General features: G+C 42.3%; 1 protein-coding gene across 1 annotated transcript in view; it reads right to left on the reverse strand.

The window, feature by feature from the left end:
* Positions 1-11,657, reverse strand: part of FGF14 (fibroblast growth factor 14) — a 529,039-nt gene extending 517,382 nt beyond the window's left edge. Inside the window, exon 1 of the mRNA XM_072976504.1 lies at positions 9,636-11,657. The gene's annotated coding sequence lies outside the window, so the exon portion shown is untranslated. The remainder of the gene's footprint in view (positions 1-9,635) is intronic.
* Positions 11,658-23,397: the final 11,740 nt, after the last annotated feature.

A 23,397-nucleotide genomic window follows, 5' to 3' on the forward strand; every position in this document is an offset into this window, starting at 1 on the left:
AGGGTTCACAAAACTAGCCATCTCCATCAACAGTACTGGGGACATCTCAGCCAGCACAAGCCAACAGAAGACAAAATTGTCTAGCTCAGACACCTACCGGCAGGTCCTTCTATCATGTGGAAGAGGACATAAAAGACTGAGATTTTTCTATGCGTCCTATTAAAGGGAAATACCTAGGCAAACCAATATCCACAATTTTAAACGCTTCACTTTTTAACATTATAATAATATCAAAAACCTCTATTAAAGTGGTTATTTGTACTCAGAGATCAACTCCCCAGTTCAGATTAGAGATATCTGAATTAAGGACATTAAGAAAAATATCATTTTCACATAAATCAAACTTATTCTAAATGCATTCATTCAATAAACCCTCTAAGCAATCAGAAGTATCTTTCACACTGGAGATAAGGAAATAGCAAGAGGTGTCTCTATGTTTGATTCATTTGTGTATAACATGTACACCTAGGTGATGAAGAGATATACACACACACGTATACGTATAGACACACTCACATATGCACAGAGAATTCAATGGGCACATATTCACTATATGTTTCTGGGTGTTAAAGGTGCGTATAGATCAAGGCAAAAGAACACCAGCATGCTAACATGCTGTTGCTTTAAAGTGTGGGGGCCCAAATAAACAAGGTAGAAAGGGGAAGTAAAAATCATCTCACCTAACTGCACTCTTCCCTGGCAATGTAATTAAAAATAAAATATTTAAATATCATAAAACAAAAATATTTACCTTTGAAAAAAAAACTTATCACATGCTTTAAGAAAACAAAATCAAGATCTTTCAAGTTTGCAAGCCAGGCCTTTTAAAGCCATAGTCATGTCTCCTAAAGTGCAACTTCCCTTTGGGTATCTCAATAACCATGGCTACGGGGGAGAGAATATTGGCACTGCTCTGAATTTAATACTCTGGTTCAAGCAAAGGTAAATGGCCCTTCTCTCAATTCCCTGGTGTACAGCCAAAGTAAGGCTGCAATACTTAAAAATAAGGTAAGTAAGTATTTGGATATAACACAAAGCAAATCAACATGGGATGCAATGGAACTAGATAATCTAGCATATGGTTTACCTGCTTTCAGCTTAGAGTTCAGTACATGGTTGCCCCCCTCCCTACTCAGCTTCCAAACTGCCAATAATGCCTAATTATCTATCAACCTAATATCCAAACCCAAGCTAAGAATCAAGGACAACATGAAGTTTCTTTTCCTGTGTAGTTAACGCCCACATTCAGGGTTCAAGTTCATGTCTGAACCTCTAAATATTCACAACAACAGGGCTTTACTGGGAAATAGGTTGATTTTTGTTTTAAACAAAGCACAGTAAGGTGTAACAGGAGGGGTTGTTTTCCTACAACTTTAGATGACATTCATAGCAAGGAATGTTTAAGTTTTGCATGAGATATACAAGAAGCGAACAGAATAAATTTAAATAAAAGTATAATTTATATCTCATGGTGAATTCTGAGCTTCGCTGCATTAACATTAAAGCTAAGTAGACAAATTAAGTGTAAATATAGTATCATGTTGTCAATATATTAATGAGATGCCCATGCTTTGAACATAGACATAGTTTAGAGTCAGAGCAATATTTTAATCAGAGATAAATACATAAAAATTGCTTACTCCATACATCTATAAAAAGTCTGTTTTATTTTCACAATGGCATTCATTTTCCTAAAGTACTTATAAGATTTACAAGGGTATTAATTTTTTTAAGTGCTTATAAGCTAAACCACAGTAAAAGCAGGCATTATTCATTAGGTAAGTATGCCTATTGACACCCAAACAAATTTAAAAGTAGAAAAAAATGCACAAAGACCCCAAGGTCACTTGTCAGTCCATTCTGTAGGACAATAAACCAATCTCCGGCCGTAACCTACTTTACAGTTATTACTACCTTCACTATATTTTTTAACTTAAAAATGCACCCAATTTATCATGAAATGCTATCTAAGGACAGCTTTAAGTTCATTTTGTTTGGAATACTCCAGCCTAAATCTATCCCTCATTTGGTCCAACAGGCAGAATCTCATGACATAATTGGCAAAGGAGGAGGGATCATTTTATTCCTCCGTCTCTATCAATATTGCTTCTTTAGCTCCAGGACTGACCATCCCAGGTAGGTGGAGTACTGCTCCAAAAGATGTGGCACACTAAGTGGCAGTCTCAGAAGCAGATGTCATCACTTACACACTAAACCACGCATTGCTGGTTAGCGCTCACTACAGCCCATGAGCCTGCAGCTGGGCTGGGCCGGGCCATGACCTTTAAAATAAAGACGTATTCGTGATAGGTTTCCTTGTTCTAATTTACTATTATTTCATTATTTTGGTATAAAAAATGATGCTGGTGATAACTTACACACATGTACCCCAGGATGTTTTGAATGACCCTTATTTCCTTTCCCAGAGGCTCTCACAAATATATCTTAGTGGGCACCAAAGAGACTGGGCAAGAAAGTGTATGCAGAGCTGTGCCCATTCATGCGACACAACTTGGACTCGGGCATGTTTATATGCATAGGTGTACATTTTAAATTTTTATTCAAAGCTATATTAATTCAACAACAACCAGACCCTTTACTTCACTCTGTCGTATTCAGACCTTTTGCATTGTGCAGCTGTCTAGTGGCTAATTGGCGAGAAAAAAAGTTTATTAAATCATTCACTCACTACCCACTGAAATGACAGAATTCAGATTTTTGCTGCCAATTTGCTCCTACCACAGTGTGTCTACAACTGTTATTGTCACCTAAAATGAATTCCTTCCCCTTATTGTATGAATTATGCTTGTGGCCCTATAAATATCAATCCTATAAACTTATTAACTAGGATCTCCAATAAGGATCCTAGCTCTAAAATCAAAGAAATTAAAACTGCTGCTTATAAGGTATTACTAGTTACGTATCTGTAAGGTTTGAATGGCCACTAGTAATTTAATTAATGCTCTTATTTTAATAAAAGTTACCTTCCTTAAAATGTCATTTTATAAATTTTGTGGGATTCTTAAGCATTAAGATAACCAAGAAATAGATACTGACCCCTAAAACACAATTCAAATTTTAGAATAGAAAGGAGTAGAAAATAAAAATCTGTTTTCAAAAGTTGTGCTTTTAGCAAACTGTTCCATAATGCATCTCTCCACAAAGCAGCGGTCATCAAGGGTTACTAAAACACGTCCACTACCACAGCCAGAACAGCGGATCAGGATTCTTGTACAAGAAACTGTGGTTCAAGTTGCTGAAAAGTTCTTTGTAGGCAAAGAGCCTGTAACATTTTCAGTTTAGTGGTGTTTCATGAGAAAACACCATCTTTCTGGGAAGTAAGCCGATGCCCCAAGTACCTTAAGTACTACAAACGAAATGTCAGTCTTCTCATTCCAGAAATGTCCTCTAGTTCTCTAATGTTTACCACACCCAGCCTGCCTCTTCTGCCAGGCTTTTGGACTTCAAATTATGATTCCTCTAGTCCTCCAAAATAAGATTTCATTAACATCCCCACAAATCCCCAACATGAACTTCCACTCAGCCTTTGACTTTCACTCACATTACTCCCCTTGCCAAGAATACCTCTCCTGCCAAAGGAAGCACGCGTTCAAAAGTCAGCTCAGGTCACACCTCTCAGCAACATGCCCTTTCTCCCAGGTTCATCCTCCATGGATGCTACAGCCTCCAGCAGGCCTCTGTCCTTCAGGGCTCCCTCGTTACTAGTGTTCTCTGTACACTGAGCTTTAGTACTTTGGGGCCAAAGACCAAATCCTTATAGAATGTTTTAAATCTCTCCCAGCAACTAACATGGAACGTTCCATATACAGTTATTTAATAAATGCTGGTAGGTTTATTGAATAGGATTGCCTATTGTCTATCTTCTCAAAACCTCAGGATCATTTTTTTAGATAATTTCCAAGTAAGAGTATTCTATACATTACGTGCATCTTTGGAACAACAAGAATGGCAGTCCTGGAAAACCCAGAGAGTGAAGAAAAGGTTGCTGGGCAGAAACAGATTTAAAGGACAACTTCTCCACGGCATTTCTGCCTGTCTTGTGAGAGCTTTTGACTCAGACTACTGCAAGAATACTTGTATTGCCAACAACCTTAGAATCTAAAGATAGTGCTACCAGGTGAGAGGGCAGATTTGTTTCCCACCCAGGGTAATGAAGACAATGCCTCCCTGGGCAAAGGTTGGCAGCTTTGCAAGAAGCTCCTTAAAAAGAAGGGCGATTTCCTAAACTCAGAGTTCCTCAGCTGGGACACAGATCCACTGTGCGTAACCGGCCTCCTAGCCACTCAGCATCACTCTGGGAGATTTGGGGACAAGGGAAATGAGAACATGAAGCCTGCTGTGCCCTGAGTAATAAGGCCCTGTATCTCTGACCCAGGAACCTCCGTCTTCAGCCAGCATCTCTTAACTGGGCCAGGCCACTTGTCAGCTTGCACGTGGGGTCAGCTCCCCAATCCTTTATAGTTCTGGACAACTTTTGGATGTCACCTGCAAGCGAGTCTGTACCATTAGGAGTTTCCGGTTTACAAAAGAAGACAGAAGTTACCACGTCAAATTCTACACATCTAACATGTAGTCACATAGATGAATCTTGAAAACAACACATTGAGTAAAAGAAGCAAACTCAACAGCACGAGGCCTCTGTGATTTAATGGTACGAGGTTCCAGGACTGGCTGAGCTAAAGTGAGAAACCAGAATGGTGGCTGCTTCTTGCAGGAGGCACAGACAGCAACTGGATGGAACTGAGAATGAGTCTTCTGTGGTGATAAGACTGTTCTATGTCTTAACTGGGGTGGTTGTCACAAGGATACACACAGTAGCCAAGACATCAAACTCTACAGTTAAGAGCTGTGCATTTTAATGTATGTAAATTATGCTCAATAAAAAAAGGATTACAAATTCTAAATATCTAAACACTGAACATGTTGCATTCCCTTTTAGTTTCAGGATGTAATGATTCACAGAAAGACTAAGACGATACTGGCCACTTTCACGTCCATTCTACGAACACTGTCTTCAGGGAGGTAGCTGCAATGCAGGGATTTAAGAGGAGACACTCTGGAGTAAGACTGCTTGGGTTTCAATTATCAGCTGAGTGCTTTCAGGCAAATTCCTTTACCTCTTCATACCTGGGCTTTATTCTCTTTCAGATAAATATAAGAAAAGTTCATATCTAAGGTTTTGAGGACTAAATTAGGTAATATGAGTAAAGCACCTAGTACACAGAAAGTATTCTATAAAGATTAGTTTTTATTATTACCTAGAGCATAGTCAATAATACAAGATTCAAAATAATTCAGGATATTTCTATTAAAGTAGAAGAGCAATATGCTTTTAAAAATTGACTAAGTTTAACAGTCATTCATTAGTGGGAATATTAGGTAGAAAAATTATAATAATACCCCCAAATTATTTAATTATATAATCTATTAAAGCACTAGATAGACATTATAGTTTTTACATGTTATTTGAAGCACAGAAAGAAAAAAACTTAGGTTGAATAAGTGCTATTTTGGGTAAATGTCTCAAATTCAGGCAAATGTGTCTCATTTACATCCTGACAACGATATTGTTAGCATTTTTTGCCTTTTTCCCTAATGTAGTACATGTGAACTTTGAAAATCCAACCGAATACTAATCCCAACCTTGCCTGAAGAGTTAAATTGATGACAAAACTTTTGAAAGACATAACGACATAATGTGAAAGGACAAAATCTCGAGTAGGACAGTACAAATATGGGGAGAGTGAAGTCTCAGAGATGGAAAGCAGATTCCTAAGGCAAACAGAACAGAGTGAACTGGACTCCAAGGCTCTGCAGATCAGGCCACACACTGCCTTTAGCAGGTCCGCCGCTGGTTAACAGTCCCATGAAAAGGCTCCTGTGCCATGGTGCCCCAGAATCACGTCAGCACTATGTTCTCTACAGTTCTTTACAATTATTCCCAAGATTTTAAAAGGGAATATAGTTAGGAAAGACAAAATTAATAAAAATGATCCAAAATTTTTATCTTTTTAAAATTTATTTTTTGTTATGGTATCATTAAAATATTTCTAACATTTAGTATCCACTCTATTAAAAATATTTCCAGTATTTTATATCTATTACTATATGGCTGACATATGAGGAATTTTATGTGATGTCATTGGCATATGAGCGGAAAATTTAAATGTAAACGAAAATAATTAAGATAATGAAAAATGTAAATTCCCAGGAAACAAGTCAAGTCATCGGATAATAAAGGAAGAAAGAGCATATTAGGTCACGGTTCTCAATCTGCCCCAGTAAATGTCGAGGCAGAATGATGGTAACTACTGTGTGTTTAATTAGGAAGCTGACTGAGGTCTCCTAGCAAACAGAGTCCTTTCTTTGCTTAAGAATTATAACACCTGGTGTGCAACAGGAACACAATCAGAGAAGATGAGTTTCAGACTTTGAAACAAGTGGCTATTTAAAAAAAAAAAAAGCCTACAATTCTTTCTTAAAGTACAACAATAGTGTATCATGTGCTCCACACAGGAAGTGGAAAGAATAGAGATTACGATCCCTCCCAAACTACACCTGATCTAAGTGAAACGCAGCATTACAGAGGGGGTTACCACACACTTCCATGATCCACTGTAATTGGACAGACAAGAAAATGTTACAGGGAGAGAATGGCATTTTAATTACAACTACATTCATTTCTATCCAAGAAGCAGGTGCACACACTTATACATGTAAATTCAAAAAAGTTCACACTTCCTTCTCTTTCCTTGCCAGACCTGAATAATCTGAAAATTTTGCCTTTAATTGTACTATTTGACTCCTCAAACTGAGCAAAGTATTGTGCACAAAAACATCTACTATCAACAAAGAACTGTATGTAACCATTGGGGGAAAAAAACAACTTTCGACTTACCTTTATTGTAAAGCATTTTTTCCATCCCTAAGGACTTTCCGGTTTGGAGTCAAGATGATGAACTCTGTCCCTAAGCAACTCTCCTAGAATTGCCTATTTAAATTATGATTATGAGAAGGAGAAATGTGTGAAAGTTTTCTGCTCACTATTAAAAGCTCCCACAGCCCCTCGAATATAAACAGTCAAGTTTTTTCACCATGTCTCAAGGAGACGAGGGTGCTCTACTAGCAAATGGTCAGTGGCTCAGGATCAAAAGGACTTGTCCACATCACAGAGTGTGCTCAGATCATCCTGGGCTCCCCACCTTCTCCCTCCCCAAATTCAAAGTGGCTACTGAGATAGACAGACTCCTCCACTCCAGCCCTATCGGGGCCTTACTTCTGACCTCACCTCTTCTACTTCAGTTGCTTCCTCTGAGGTGTTTCTACCCTCAGTCCTGCCCCATGCAAGGCTATTCTGCACACTGCTGCCATGATTGTCTAACGGGCAAAGCTGACCATGTCACAGAACAGGACACATGGTCTGTTCTTGACAACTGGTAAAGAGGGGGGAGGGTATCGCTCAGTGGTAGAGTGTGTGCCTATCATGAGGTCCTGGGTTCAATCCCCAGTACCTCCATTAAATAAATAAACAAATAAATAAGCAAGCAAACCTAATTACCCCCCTCCAAAAAACAAACAAACAAAAACACAAAGACCTGACATTGACTACTGGTAAAGTTCATTCGTGTAACAGGACCCACAAAGGAGGCCCCAGTGGCCCAGCCCAGGTCACACATCTAAACCTAAGGCAGCCTGCACTTACAGAAAAACATCGGTCAAGGAATCCTAACATTCACCAATCACAACCCTCCACCTCAGCTTTAGCTGGCTTCCCTCACCCTAGAAAACAGGACCTGCTAGCCTTACAAGGAAACCCCTGTCCTCTTAGCCCATCATGCCCTGTTTCCATGGTGCTTCTTCTGTGTTCTACAAAACTCACTCTTGCCCGACGCCCCTCGGGACGAGTGCTCCACTGCTTGTGAGGCACTGTACTCCCCCAATCCAAGGATTTTTTTCCTCTTAATAAAGGACACCATACTCATTGCTCAATTGTTTTAGTTTTATCAATTTACAGTTTTGGCAAGATAGGATGCGGAGACACAGTAGCTGGAGATTCAGATGCAGGTGAAGGCACCCACTGAGCCCTTCTGTTTGCTGCCTCTTCACCCGCTCCCTGGGCTCTCTGGTAAGCTCCTCTCAGATAAATCTCAGCTTCTTTTGCCTTCTGAGCTCTAAAGAGTTTGTTTGTCTCGTACTTCCAGGTGGAAACTTAGGGTGTAAGAAACCCCAGATTTCCACACTGAGACTTAGTGGGCCACATCTGGGTTTGTGGCTGACCTCATCTAAAAGGTAAGCACCTCCGGGAGGTCCTTGCAAGTCTCAAGAACTGTGCGGAGGCAGCCAGAAACCGAAGTCTGGTTGAATTAGGGAGGATTATTTCAAGGGAGACTAATGAGTACCCCTCAATCTAAAGAAAGCAAGATGGCAGCCTTAGGGCATTCACAAAGCCCAGAGGTAAGTTCACACAATAAACCACAGAGGGATTTAGGGATATAAATTAAGGCAAGAAATCCCAACTTTTCTGAACAACGGCACATCAAAGTCTAAGTAGCCACAAGTTGAACTCTTAAAAGTCATTAAGCTGTCTGCCACTATAGAGAAATCTTCTCCTGAAAGGACTAATAGATCGATTGCTAACGGGACTCTTGGAAGCCAAAGCCACAATACTGGTGGGCATAGTTCAAGCACTTAAAAAGCTGTAGGAGCAACTGCCACCTGTACTAGGATAAGTTAATCACAGAATAGGTTAGTAGACACTAGGTCACCTACCAAACTCAAGAAAATTCCACACAATGAGGTCTATTGCAAAACGCCACAAAATCCCCAGCCCAACAGTACATCCCTCTTACGTATTAATTTGGCTCCAAGAGACTGAAAGTTTAGCTAAAGAAACAGGATCCTCAAGTTTCAAGGAATTAAGCACATCACCTGCTTCCTTTACATCCCAGAAGCTGTAAATATCTACAAAAATGGCAAGTCTTACTAAGACAACTTGGAATTACAACAGCCATTATGGGGAATGTTCCAATCAGACAACTCACTTAAGTGCTCACTTAAGAAGTGCACTTAAAATTAAGGGTTCCCAAATCAAACAGAATGGGATACCCATTTTAATTGGCATGCGAACCCTCCAAAAGTCTTTAAGATTCCAAAATAGCTTCATTGAAAGATTCATTTCAAAAGGCTAATGAAAAATTAAGGACACAAGAGTTACCTAAACTGAAGACTATAACACTATCAATAGTGACTTTTATTGTCCTTTACCTCAGTACTCACAGGTGACTAATCCTCTATCTGAATTGCTTTTCCACTCTGAAGAAACTACACGACCATAAATAAATCAAATTGGTTATCTTACACATGCCCCTATACCTACCCTTGAAGGGTGGCCCCCAAATGGGCCCCTCTCAGGGTTAATGGGACTCCAAGGGATTCTCCAGTAAACCACCACCAGTTATTCCCTTAAGCAGCCAACAGGAAACTAAAGTTAAAATTATAAAAACCCTTGCCAAGTTCTTGCAGATACCAGAGCCGCACTCTGTTTTAAATCCCACTTGCTCTGAAGCCGGTGGATGGGATTTTGAGAAAACTGGCAGATGCCAGAGAATTCTTACCAGAATCAGCTACTCGATCTGTCTGTAGTGCCCCGTTGAGACAGGAGGGGAAAAATCTCACGTTGTTCCTTCTTTTCCAGGACCCATTGGCTTCCCTTTGATCCTTTCTCTCCCAGGAAGTTATTGCCTTCTGGTTTGTCTCATATTGAGTTCTAAGAACTTGGCTTGGCAACCATCAGGCAGAGGGCCCTCAAAATACGGCCAGATGGAAATGTGAGTTGCACTCCATTTGCAGATAGTGATCGACCCATGGTTACTAGTGCTCAAGGGAAATGTCTAAGCCTTTCTTTTTTTGTCTATCCTTGGATGTGGCTCTGGATCTTGGGAGGGTAGTATCTTTTGCACATTCATTGGGGAAGGCCTCTTGAGTCCAACAGGTTGTTCAATACTGCCAGGAATACGTACTGTTTGTCTTGGCTGAAACCTGACAAGCTGATTTGATAAAAAATTGTTTTAAGTTGCTCTGCTGTGAGAAATTGGCCAGGTTAGAAGCTTACACTCAGAGCCTGATAGGAACTTTCTTTTTAGGTCTCCTCCCCTAAACTAAGTGAAACTGTGTATCCAGAAGGAAAGAAAAACCTTCCGAAACAGACAGCTCTAAATCTAGAACACATAAATCTTTTTTATTTTCATCTTAGTTGAAGATCTTCTCTGTAATCTAAAGAAACAAATACAAAATGTATTTGCATGGGTGGTCAAACCTTTGATGTCACACAGGTTGCAACCCAATGCTCTGAGGAATTAAAAACTACTATCCTTGGCTCAGAACTTGAGTCTTTACAAGAACAGAAATGCAGCTGCAGAAACAACTCAAAGCCCATCCACTGTTTTTACTAATCCCCAAACCTCCCCTGTGCCGGTGGATACTGTAAAATTCTGCATTTGGGAAACATAAGTCCCTCTTGGAGGAATTAGCGTTCTTTCCCTGAGCCTTGAGATGGAAATATTCTACCCAGTCTTCTTTAGGAACTAATGTCCAGTTCTTTGAGAAGCAAACTTCAGCGGGGTAATTCTTATCATAAGGAGAAAAAAAAGTAAAAAGACTCTGGAAACTAGGCCAACAAAAAGTTCTTTATAAAAACTTTACAGCCATCTGAGCAGGTAACCTTAACTCCATCTGCCAGAAACACAATTTGGTTCTGGCTGTTCTTTTATAAACTACTGAGTTTGTGTATTATACTCTCAAAATAGTCTTCTTCAATTTCTAAATTTACAGTGAAGCCTTCTTTTTAAAGATTAGAAAATGCTTGTGATTTTTCCCAAAAGTCCAAGATAACAGAAGGGAAAAACAAGCCAATGTAGGCAGACTCCCCTCTAAAAGAAAATGTTTAGAGACTGCAGGAAAAGACATCCGGGGAACGTAATGGCTATGAAGGATGCCATGTTTCAGCACCAACCACACAACTCTGTAAGACGCATGAAGAGATCTTGGTAGTCTCACCAGTAAAACACAACATGCTTCTTCAAGGCTCAAAGTCATAAACTGTGCTTTGTCTACATAATTCAAAACCGGCTCATGGAACAGTCACTTCTCCACCGTGAAGGAGTTGCCACACCTCTAAAAGGTCGGTCATGATCCCTAAGGTAGCTCTCCATCTCAGACAGTCTCGGATTTTACACTACAACTTAAATATACTCAACGTAGTCCGGGAGAGATACAGGGAGGAAGGGGAAAGTTTACTCAGAGTCCGGGTTGGATGGAGAGTTACAGATCCTCGGAACAGGACCTAGGGCTGACGTGGCATTAAGCTACTCAATGTCCTTGCGTTGCCGGCGAGGAAACTGAGGCCCAGAGAACTTCAGGAGGCCGCCAAAGGCCTTCCAGTAGCTAGTGCGGAAACCGAAGCCAAGCTGGGCTTGGGCGCATTCACCAGCAAGCTGGCTCCTTCCCCCTGACCAGAGCTTTTTCCTCTAAACTCGGGAGGACGAAGGGTGGAAGAGGCCACCTGTGGGCTTGGACCAAACTCCCTCGCAGCCCTTCCGCCGTGGGACGTACGAGGGCACCCGCGTGGACACCGACCGGACTGGGGCCCGCAGACGCGCGCCGCGTCAGAAGCCGGCCGGCACGCGCGCCTAGTCGCGCGGACACCCCGGCTTCCGGCCACGTGGTTTCCATAGCAACGGCTGCGCCGACTGCCGGGCCCCAGAGACGCCCCGGGGTCAGAGGTCATCTCTGTGGCAACGGAAACGTCCCGCGCTACGGCGGCCCGGACGGACCTCTTCCGTCGCAATGCGTAGCTACCCCCAGACGCTTCCAGGAGGGGCGCGCGCTGCGGTGGTCCCGGGGGCTCTGGCCGTGGGTCGCCTGCGTGCCCTCTCTCTTCAGGGCTGCATCAGGCCGACTCCGAGCCCGGCTCCGGCCAGACTCCCGAGGGACCCGACTCTGGGAGGCAGATCCGAGCCGCAGAGGTGTCCGGCTCGGGGTGGGCAGAAAACAGTTCACGACCCGCTCGCTGCCCCGGAAAGCGGGGGCGCTGCCCCCAATCGTGCCACCTGCCAGACTCGTCCCTGACTCTGTCTCCGTGGCCCCAGCGGCCCGGCCCCTGCGTCTTTGACAGTGGCTCCCGAGGGAGGATGCTGAGTAGCTGAGTGTGGCTGTGGGAAGTGCAGGGAGCCACCAAGTTTGCAGATGACTGCTTTAACAAGGAAAAGAGCACAATAGTTAGCGAGAGGGCACCTCCTTTCCAAGCAAGTGGGACTCCAGGCTGTTTAGGTGCTGTCACCTCAAGAACAAAACGTACCACTCAGGAGGGTCCCAGTGACCGTCCTCAGAGAAAGGAGTTCAGAAATGAAAAGAGGAACAATTCACATTCACTCAACTGTTTTGAGGAAGGCTTTCCTTTTTAAGGAGAAGAACGTTGAAGATCAGAAAAGAAAATGAAAGGGGCTCCTGCAGAGAGAATTAAATGGGGCCCTGACACTTGCTCTTTCAAGGCCAAGAGGGCCAGAAAGGGTGAATGCGATTGGCTCTTAGTCTTGTGTGTTTGAGGAAGGTCTCAAATTTTGCGGTTTAGCATGAGGGCATGATAAAATGTGGGCCTAGGGAAAGTTTGCAAACCAAGTTTCAGAATGCCCTGTTATGGCAGATAAAGAGTGAAAAAACCACTAACAGCTTTTTTCCTCCTTTGTTTTATCATTTAGAAGCCACATTCTTGGTTGGCACTGTTGGAAAGTATTCGGTGAACTTAACCAAGTAAATTGTATGATACTGGCAGTTAGAGTCCCACAGTTAACTTTCTCAGAGCACCCTGTTTTTCACAATGAATTCATTTAATAAACTGTCCTGAAAACCTGCCATTTGTCACAACCCAAGTTTTTGTCAGGGGACAATGATAAAGGCAATTGTTAGGCGACTTTGTTGGATGGTGTTAATAGATTTGATAAACAAAAACTTCGCTGTTCCCTGTGAAACATGTCTGCAGTATGCCTCATTTTTGCTTTCATGTTTAGGAAGGCCCTAAGAATTCCTCCTTTCAACTTCCCTTCCCATCATCATCCTACCTTTTACTTACGGCCAAAGCAGAAAATTAGTTTGTACCAACTAGAGAAATAAACAGGGAAAACATCAAGTCATACTTGGTCCTTGGTTCTTAAAAACAGAATAGCAAAAAAGTTAGTGTATCTCTGGAGGCATATGGAGGAACTGAGAAGTCTCCCTCAGACAATTCCCTGCCCTTCTCAGTTCAACTCTTATAATTAAATCTGGTACATGGTACACAAACCAAAACCCAAGAAACACCACGCAGACTATGGCACTGTTCTCCTGGAGGTGGTACTAAGTTGGGCTTAAAGATTTTACTAAGAATATAGACACAATGCAATGTCTCATTTAAAACTTAATAGAGGAGCTTCAAATAGACTGTTCAAACATCCCAACTGTTTCGCCTTAAGGCATAAGAAACTATTTTGAATAAATGCTTCCATTTTGAGAAATCCACATGATATTTATAGAAAGCTTATGAGTCAGTTGAGTGAGTTATGATGCCAAGATGTGCAAAGGAGCAAAAACCTTGGTTGTTGTCCTTGTTACCACATGTATAAAAACACTTCACAAAAGCCCTCAGTGTTTGTGTTACGAAAATATGGAAGACTGGGTTTGAACATTTTGAAAGGCACGGTTCCGCGTGGGAAATGTGAAATATAGAATTAGCTTTAGCACCTTCTGAAAGCAACGCATCATTTGAACGACTGTTCCCAGTTACAGATGCTGCCTAAGATGAGAACAGGCTGGATATGGGTGCAATAAAGGGGATCTCCGTTATTAAAACCAAGTTTAGATTATCACGCATTGGGCTTCCCACTTGTTAGCTTGGCTATAAATTCAAACAAACATAACGAACACGACACAAAAACCTCCACACTCCCAACAAGTCAGTACTGGGAAGCCTACTAAAATTCCATCCTTTGGTTCATGAAGTGCTACTGCCTGCACAACTCATTTTGCTACTTCAGTAGCTGAAGCCTCCTGGATAGAGTCCAAGGCCAACTCATATTACATGGGCTCCCACTCTGAAGGCAAGCACATTAGAAGGAGAAGGACCTTACACCTGTCTGGTGATCCAGCCTTGCAGTCTGAATTTGGCGTCTCCATTTTATATATGTTCAGTGTTTAGAGTACAGCCCATTGGTGCCCAGCTGCAGCTCTTCAGGAACCCCTGATAAGTCAGCAGGTGGATGAGAAGGAGTGAAGAATGCTTACTCTTTTTTTTTTCTCCCTCTTCCTATTTTCTCATGGCTTTCTCAAAGCTATGCCCACCCTAGATGTAAAGCAAGTAGCTTTAAAAGAGTAACATATATTTAAATGAGTAACAGTGGCATACCAGATGTTTTTGGAGCCTAAACCAGCTTAGTCAAAGGCAAAAGCAGAGCTGAAAGACACCTCCCCCCAAAAAAAGTAGGAACTAGAAAGTGACAACGAGTTCTACCAAGCCCTGTTTGTGTTATCTCAGTTACATGGCAAAGAGGGAGACTGAGTCCAAAAAAGGAAACTCTCGGGGCCACAAGTTAGTGGGATTTTCAAAATGAGCGCTGCAGAACTAGGTCTAGGGCATCCACCTCATACCCTCCTGGCCGCTAATACTGGTACTCAGTAAAATTGCATCAGATTATAATTTATCTTAAATCTCTGCTTTCCAAAATCCATCAATCCATGGAAGTTTGTGTTGAGCAGCAGTACATATCTGAGGGTCTGTGACTTCCTTTGTTCATTGGCATGATATGACTAAAGAGACACCCATGAATTGACCTTAGTATTTATCTTTATCACCGACTTTTTTCCAACCATACTTATTTCCTTAGCAGCTGTCACTCAAAGTTCAGTGGCCTAGATTATTTCCCAAACTGGTCTGTGATATAGGTGGGTCAGTCCAGACTACCAGTACTGGTTTAAAGAAACAGATCAGGCCCTCCTCCAGGCAAAAGAAGTGCCTTGGACTCAGTAGTGCCCGTTTAATGATCTTCCTAAAATACAGCCACCTTGCATGACTCATGCAGTGAAAGTTGAAGCAGGTAACATTTATTCTAAACATACAGCTATTGCTCTACTAGGAACATAGGGGGAAGTAGGACATTTAACTGTGTGTGTGTGTTCTCTGATAATAAATGCACTGTGAGACACTGGATGTTTTTATGAAGACAGTAAATTTACTTTCTAAGCTATTGCAATTTATTTTTAAAAGCATATATTGTGCAAATATATTCTTCATGCTCTTTCCCAGTTAAGTTTTACATAAAAACAACTGCCAAAAAAAGCTATTTAATCAACACTTATTTAAACACTAATTAATAACTTTGGGGTATATGAATAACTTTGCCCTTAAGTTCATGACTCTGTTATTTGCTTATTTCCACATCAACCTGATTATATAGCAGTGCTCTGAAATCCCTCTCAGGAACCCCTGACCAAATTGGCTGTACTTGTCAACAATTTAAAGAACTGGGAATGATTAGTAAATTCTTTTGTATCTTGCAAAGATTGGGGAGAAAAAAATAATCTAATAAGACGTCTTTACACCAAATTCATTATCCTAGTACTGGTACTTGGATGTATTCTGCCAAGCTTCTTAGTTTGAAACCAGTTAATTGTCCTCATTTTAGATTTAAGATAACATAATAGGTGGTAGTCAATCTGTTCTTTTTGGTTTTAACAGTTAAGAAGATTTTAGTCTTTGTTTTATTTTAATTACCCAATTAACTTCTTAGTTATACTCCTATCTTGGGATCAGAAACATGCAAAGGATTTCAGGCTTCATGTTAACAGCAGAAGGAGAATGGAATTTACCCACTACAATCCTGAAAGGGAATGGCTAAGTCTAGGTTTGATTCAGGCTTGGAAAGCAACACTTTTAGAAGGCGAGATAAACAGTGTGACATATTAATGTCCCATTTTTAAAATAATTTACAAAATGCTCCAAATCCCAGGTTGGAACTCTAACCCTGGCAATCCAAGATTTAAACTACGCTCTTAGAATAGTTGAAGATGTTGTTAGACACGGTTTGAGTTAACCCATCGATTCACACCCCAGTACTTTAGCATTCATAAGCTGCAAAATAAATTGCTCTAAAAATAAGTTGTCATTTGTTTGACACCTTCCAAAACGCCTCAGAAAGGAAAAAAATCTACTTTATTCCAGAGAGATGAAAGTGGGTGGGGTGGGGGAGGTGTAATGAAAGATCTTGAATCGTGTATGGGTGACAATTACTGTTTCCAGTAAAACTGTTTACAAAAAAATTTATAAAAAGCAGTAAGGAAACTTACTGTTCCCTGCTGAATTATTTCCCAGTCTCAAGTACTATGGAGCTACTGACTTCAAGGTCCCTAAACTGCCAAGTCTCAAGAAATACTTTTAGGGTATTCCCTTCTCAGAGGAAGCTAAATCGTTTCACAGGTAGACACAAGGTTTCAAAAACCACTAATTTTACCGTGTGAGAGAGTACCCCCTCCTTTCTCAACAGCAGCCCTTGGCCTGTCCCACTTTGGGAAGTCTTGCAAAAAGGGCCTTCAGGCCAACTTGTGGGATAGTCGTGTCGCAGATCTAGGTATGACCGAGACATCAGCAAGTGTTGGCTTTGATGAAGGGTTGGGGTACACCTCACAGACGAATTGGAAATGTGGTTGGTAAGGCGACAACACTGCTTTCTCCTTGGGTAATTCTCAGGATGGTGGTATCATTTCAGAGTTGCTAAACGCTAAGGAGTTAAGAGAGAGAACGGTAAAAAGGCCAGGGGACGGTGTTGGGGACGGGGATGGGGACGGGGGCGGGGCGGGGGCCAGCAGAGGGGGACAGGGAGAAAGCGGGTAGCGCTGGAGCACAGGGGTGAGAACTCCCGGACGGAGGCACAGAGCCCACTGCAGCAACGCGCCCGCGGGGAACCAGAGGCTACTCCCAGAGCCTCAACAGCCAGCCAGACGTCCCAGCTGAAGGCAACTGCCCAGGCGGCCGCCAGCACGCGAGCATCTGCCCTTTTGGACGGTCTAACAACTCGCAGTTTTCCTTCTGCCGCAGCAGCGGGGACCGCACAGGGTGCTCAGCCTCCACACCCACCGCCTCCATCCCCGCCCACCCATTCCTCCTCCTCCTCCTCTTCCTCCTCCTCCTCTCGCCCCCCTGCACCCGCAGGCGGCAGCTCCCCAGGAGCGCGCCGCCCAACTACGCTGCATTAGCAAGCTTCGGAGGCACGGAGGCAACAGCCACTTGCTGCCCGGCCTCTGGGGCTCCGGGTGCCAGCGCGGCCCCCGGCGGAGCTTGGGGTGTCAGGGCGCCCGCGGGGAGCCATGATCTACTACACCGCAGTGCCAGCGTCAGGAGCCTCCGGCGCCCGGGCAGCCACTGCAGGACGGCCAGGGCCCCTCCCCCGCCCTCAACACGGCTCCAGACACAAACACCCGGCCCGGGGCCCTCCCCGGCCTGAACCGAACCGGGGGACACCACACACCCCCGCTGCCAGCACGCGTGGCTCCTGGACCCGCTGCGCCCAGCCTCCTCGCTGGCGCGCCGCCGCCGCCACGCAGCCCTCCGGCCTGGCCTGCCGGGGTTGCTCTGCCACAGCTCCGCGGCTGCCCCCAAACGCCTCAGACCGGGATACCGGGAAGTGAACCTCGGGGACCCGACTCCCCGAAATACCTGCATTTGCATTTCTTATGTAATGTACTGCAAGTTTCCCGGTTGGAGCCTTTGGGAATGGGGGCGCATGATCACCAGGAGGCTGAAGCACGGACCCAGGGCCAGGCTCATCCCACCCGTGGGACCCAGCCGCCGCGCTAGGACACTGCTTTTTGAAAGGAAGGTTTAAATTACATATATTAGAGAGACCGGGCTCGTCTTCTCGGTCTGGGGTTCCCTCCCGGCATGAGCCCTGCTCAAGTATTCCCAGTGGCAGGAGGTGTCGGAGGCAGACGGGGGAAGGAGTTACTCCGGCACCGAGAGCTAGACGGGGGCGGGAGGCGGGGGCTGACGGAGGAGCGGGGCCGCGAGGGAGGGGGCCTCTTTTACTTTGGTAAAGGTGGCAAATATTGTGCAAGCTAATCAAAAAGTCTAGAGCGGGTTCCCGGCACCGAGCCGCGTCCCCGAACCTGCAGCAGAAGTCAGGAGAGCTCGCGGTTCTTTCTCCTGGCAACTACCGAAGCTTCAGCTGCCTCGGGCCAAACCTTAAGCCATAGTCCTTCAATATTCCACCAAACATCGGCAAACAAACACATTTTAAAAAAAGAAAGAAAGAAAGAAAAAGTTTCCTCCTCCCTCCTAGTGATGGATTGTGTCACAGCCAAAAGCTGCCGATAATGATTTTCGGGCTCACGGACACGGATCCAGCTGTTACTTGTTTATCCATGCAACACCTCCATACACAACACCGTCCTGGGCCTTTTCTGCTTCCCCTGCCTTCCTGCATAGCAGAACTGCAGATCTAGCTCAATGAGCAACAGACAGGTTATTATGAGGAAAAACATAACATGATGCATGTTTCGCTTACCAGTTGGGTTCTTGTTTTTCTTAAGACTCTTGCCACAAAGACACTGCAGCATATGCGTTCCTTTGCTGAAAATGTTCCAAAGAAACCACATTGATTTGGGCGAAAAGCAATCCAGCAGCTTAGACACCCTGAGAAAAAAGAGATCCTTGTGGTTGCATAATAATAATTTGAAATCAGTTCTCCTGAAGAGGGGCACCGGTTTTACCATAGGAAAAACGATAATATTCCGGATCTTCTCCCAGTGTTTTCCCCTCACGTGGTATATTTCTTTGAGACTTCTCAGTGATTGTTTTTTTTCGGCCAGGGTGAATGATTTATCCCCTCGATCACCACTGGATTATTACCAAATGGTTGGCAAAAAAATCCTTTTCCAGCATGAAGCCAAACAAAAAGGCAAAGAAATCCCAACTGAGACCAGAACTAATCAGGGAGAGCAGTAATGCACAAAAGATCCCCAGAGAGAAAATCATAGCCTTTTACTTGCTGGCTATGAGGATGGGTGGGTCTGCAGAAGGCAAAGCAGGATTCATCTCACTGAGAGAGGACTGCCATTGTGTAGTCCCTAGGAGAGAAGGAGAAAAAAAAAAGGGAAAAGAAAGAAAGAAAAAAAGAAAAAAAAGAAAAGAAAAGAAAAATCCACCAGCACACACACTCACACACCAATGCCACCTCCGAGTCTGACAGCCGAAGACAGAGCCTCCCTTCTCCCAGTGTCGATTTAAAAAAAAAAAAAATCAATCGCCAGTGCTCAGTGGGATCGGATTGAACCTGCAGTTCTCAATCACCACGAAGAAAAGATGCAAATTTAGGTGCCCCCTCCCCTGGTCAGGCCGGTAGTAGGTAGAGAGCGCCACAGATCCCCTGCCTCCTTCCTCTCACTCTCCCAGTTTCCAACAACGGTGAGCATGAGGAAAATCTCCCCTCCGGATTCCTCGCCCAGCCTCGGATGTGAGTTACAGGCATTAGAGGGAGGAGGAGGAGGAGTTGAAGTTTGCATTGAAAAGACTGGCTTTCCATGACGTAGCCACGTGCTTTCAGACCCGTCACCAGTGAGATGCTTCAACCCGCCCGGGGAGGGCAGTGTCACTGCAGTCTCTCCGCTAGTTCCCCTCTCGAAGTCGCCCAACCGCCTGCACCCAGCCCCAGCCCCAACATGCGACCCTCTCCCTCCTCTGCCCATCTTGAATAGGCTTGCTACTTGCTCTTGGAGCCAGCTAACGGAGCCTTCTCCTAAAAGTGAATTGTGAAAAGGAAAATTAGCTGTAATTAGTAAACCTCAGGAAATACATGGGGGTGGGGGGAAGGCAGGGCTTAAATAGAAACGGTTTAGTACCACTCCTCAGCCAAAATTAGCTCCGCCTTACATTTTCAAAAGCAGCATCTAAAGCATCTAAAATATTAAGGAAAACTCAAGTTCCTGTAGTTCCTATTATTTGACTCCTACTTAAAGGCTGTTTGAAAAATATAAACTAGGCATGTGACAAATATGTACTTACAAAAACTGCCTGTGAAAAAGGTAACCACTAAAATCAGGGTGACAAACTGTCTTTTGCTCAGGAGGGTCATATGTAAATAACAAAATGTATGCCTTTTCTAGGCAGACAACCCATTATCTTCAAATTTTTTTTGGTACTGAAAGCTCTCTGCTTGAATCACACCTTATTTCATTGCTTGTTTCTGCACCCATTAATTGAACTAGCATTAAATTCACCCTCGTTCACTAATCTACACTAATATACTACCTTGTCACCTGCCACCACGCTCTAACCTAACAAAATGAGCAGATTTTCTCTCTCATCAAGATATAATCCAGCTTTCAAATTTCCCAGAAAATCAAAAGATTTAGGACAGAGCTTTTGATTTCTTTTATCTTATTTAGGAAAAAAATACCAGGTCCAGAATAGTACAAACTATTACAAACAATAATATAACAAACTCCAGTGTACACACTAGTCAAAATTAATAAATGTTAGCGTTTCATATTTGTGAGCTGAGCATTTTAGAAAGTTAAAATTGACCACTCTCACTGTTGTTAGGCAAATGAATTAAAGTTATGCCAGCTTATTTCCACTTTTATAGGAAAAGTGACATAAAACTTTAAATTTTAGAAAATATATTTAGAAGCTCTGTCTTAATTTCAAAAATTTAAAACTACGCCTCCACTGCATGGGCTATCAAACTATCTTCTAAACAAATAGATGTAGATTTCTGTTGAGGATTGATAGAAGAAACTGATTTTAAAGAAAATTAACTCCTTGATTATCAGTCATCAAAAATGAAAATGTAATAGACAATTTTCTCTCTGCTAGTGTTTTCTAATATTTAGGGGGATTTTTGAAATGCCAAAATTTGTATCCAATATCCTGAACCCTTTTGGGAAATGTTAGTTGATTTTAGGCAAGATAAGAAAGGAATTTCAAACAAGTGAATTTTTTTGAAGTTAAGAAAATTGAAAGTTAAGTAGAGGTGTCCTCGATGTGCCTAAGGAACCAATCACATGATACAGCTTAAAGAGATTACTAAGATTAATAGCAGTCTAAATAAAGTTTGGGAAACAAGGAAAGAGAAAATTCTAAGTCCATGAATTTCACGCCAAATGACTCAGAATCAGGCTGGAAAAAAATTGAAGAACAGAATTATTTTTTGAAAGAGGGAATATGGAATAGCATTGCCAAATAATTAGGGAAGAATTTGTGATCTCAATTAATCGGGAACACATACTACATGCTGCTTCTATGAAATTCTGGTGTCCTGTCAAGGGTTCCAGAATATCCTGATATATTACCACTGGACACATTCCAGAGGAACAGTTGTGTAAAAAAATATTCTCCATCAAGGTCTTCTGAACTCACACTGCTCTTAGATTCTGTAAAAGCTTGCTGAGTTCCCTGGGGTATTTCACAAGTAGAGTAAAATTTGGGGAGATATTCTGGAATTACTGGCTCTTTTCGTACGCTGAGTGTGTGTAGAGAGAGTATTTCTCAAACCAGCTCCTCTTGCATTTCCAAATTAGACTTCTCTACATTGTGAAAGTGAATTTAATCCCTATTAAAGTAAAGAATGACTGCCAGAAGCCTACGGTTTGTTTTGTTATGTATTGGTGGAAAACTTACTACTTCTTGGTCCTGTGACCTTAGGAACAACATAAAAGGTAGTTAACTGTGACTGCTATTTATTGCAAATCTATTATACCAGGCACTATGTTAGTCACTTCTTTTCTTTTATGCGATTAAAAGAACGGATAAATCTTTTGTCATAATGAATGAAATTTCTACAGTTTTTTCTATATTTATCAATACATTATTTGCATTATGTAGGCTATTGGTCATATTATTAAACAAACAAACAAAAACCAAATACTTTTATCTGAAAAAGATGACCCAACACTGATTCAGGTCACCTTTGGTCCAAGGGACTTGCAATTTCTAATGAGCTCTAAGGGACTCAATTTAATTTTTCAACCGATTATTTATTCAGCACTTACCCTGTGAAACTAACTGTACAAGACAACATGTTGTGTGCTAATTCATAAAATTAAACCAGATTTCCAGTTACACGATAAAGAAGACCGAGGGTGGTCTGCCTAGTTTAGGGAGGATGCAAAGATACATACACTGATCTGAGTTCAGACCCTTATTTAAATTTTGTTTTGGAAGACATCAAAATCTTTACTTACCCTTTGCCATGCTACATTTAAGTCAATATTAGATGACAAAAAAGGAAATTATTAGAAAGTAAATGCAAGCTTTAGAATGAAAGAAAAAGAAAACCTCATGGTAACTGTAAGACAGTAAAATCTGTAGTATATATCTTCAGAAAAAAATCTGAAGATGATGTTGTTATGAGTAAAATAAACCCAATACTCATAATCAAGCTCATTTAGAAATTAAATTTACCTTCAGCATATTATAGTAAGCAAATCTAAAAGTGTAAAGACCAGAACACAAAAATATACATTTTCTTTTAATATAGGACATACAAAACCTTCATGAGATTAGTCATCAAAAATCTCTGTGACTATCTTAACATGATTTTTCTAATTTTGTTCCCAGGTTACTCTTCTATTTCATTCTTTCTTTTAGCAATAAGGCCCACCCCAACACACTTTTGAAAGGTCACAAGGGTATCCAGATAGAGAATATAATATATAATAACTACGGTCATGTGACTAGACTCTGACCAAAGAAATGTGAGCAGAAGTGCTGTGTTCAACTTCCTGGTCACATTCTTCAAGGGAAGCTGCTTGTCCTCCATTTCTCTCTTTTCTCCTTCCTGTGAGCTGAAAGTAATTGCATGAGCAGTTTTGACAGCATGGATAGGAATGCACTCCAGGAATGGAGTGCCAAGATAAAGGCAACCTATGACCTTGGACAGAGCAGCCAACCCATCCCCAGCTACCCACCTGCCTCTGTACTGTTGGATAACAGAAAAGGAATTTTTATTTTGTTTGATTTACTGTATTTTTGTGTGAATTTGTTACAGCAGCTTATCCTCTCTACTATCTTATAGAATGGTCTGGTGTTAATAACAACACACTTATATATTTGGGTCATTTACTTATGTTAAAAGGGTAAAGAACATACATACATCACATATAACCTATGGATTTATTTGAGGTCTGCCGCTCTCCTTTCCAAGCACTGTAGCAGCTACTTATCTCTTTGCTACCTCTTACAAGCCACTCTTGCTCACCCTCACCACCATGGCAAACATCTTATTGTCAGATCTTTGTCTCCTCTGCCCTGCCTCTGCCCATCAGGTGTAACCAATGACAGTATGGAGCTTATGACCA

This window comes from Vicugna pacos, chromosome 14 (assembly GCF_048564905.1).
Source record: "Vicugna pacos chromosome 14, VicPac4, whole genome shotgun sequence".
Lineage (NCBI taxonomy): Eukaryota > Metazoa > Chordata > Mammalia > Artiodactyla > Camelidae > Vicugna > Vicugna pacos.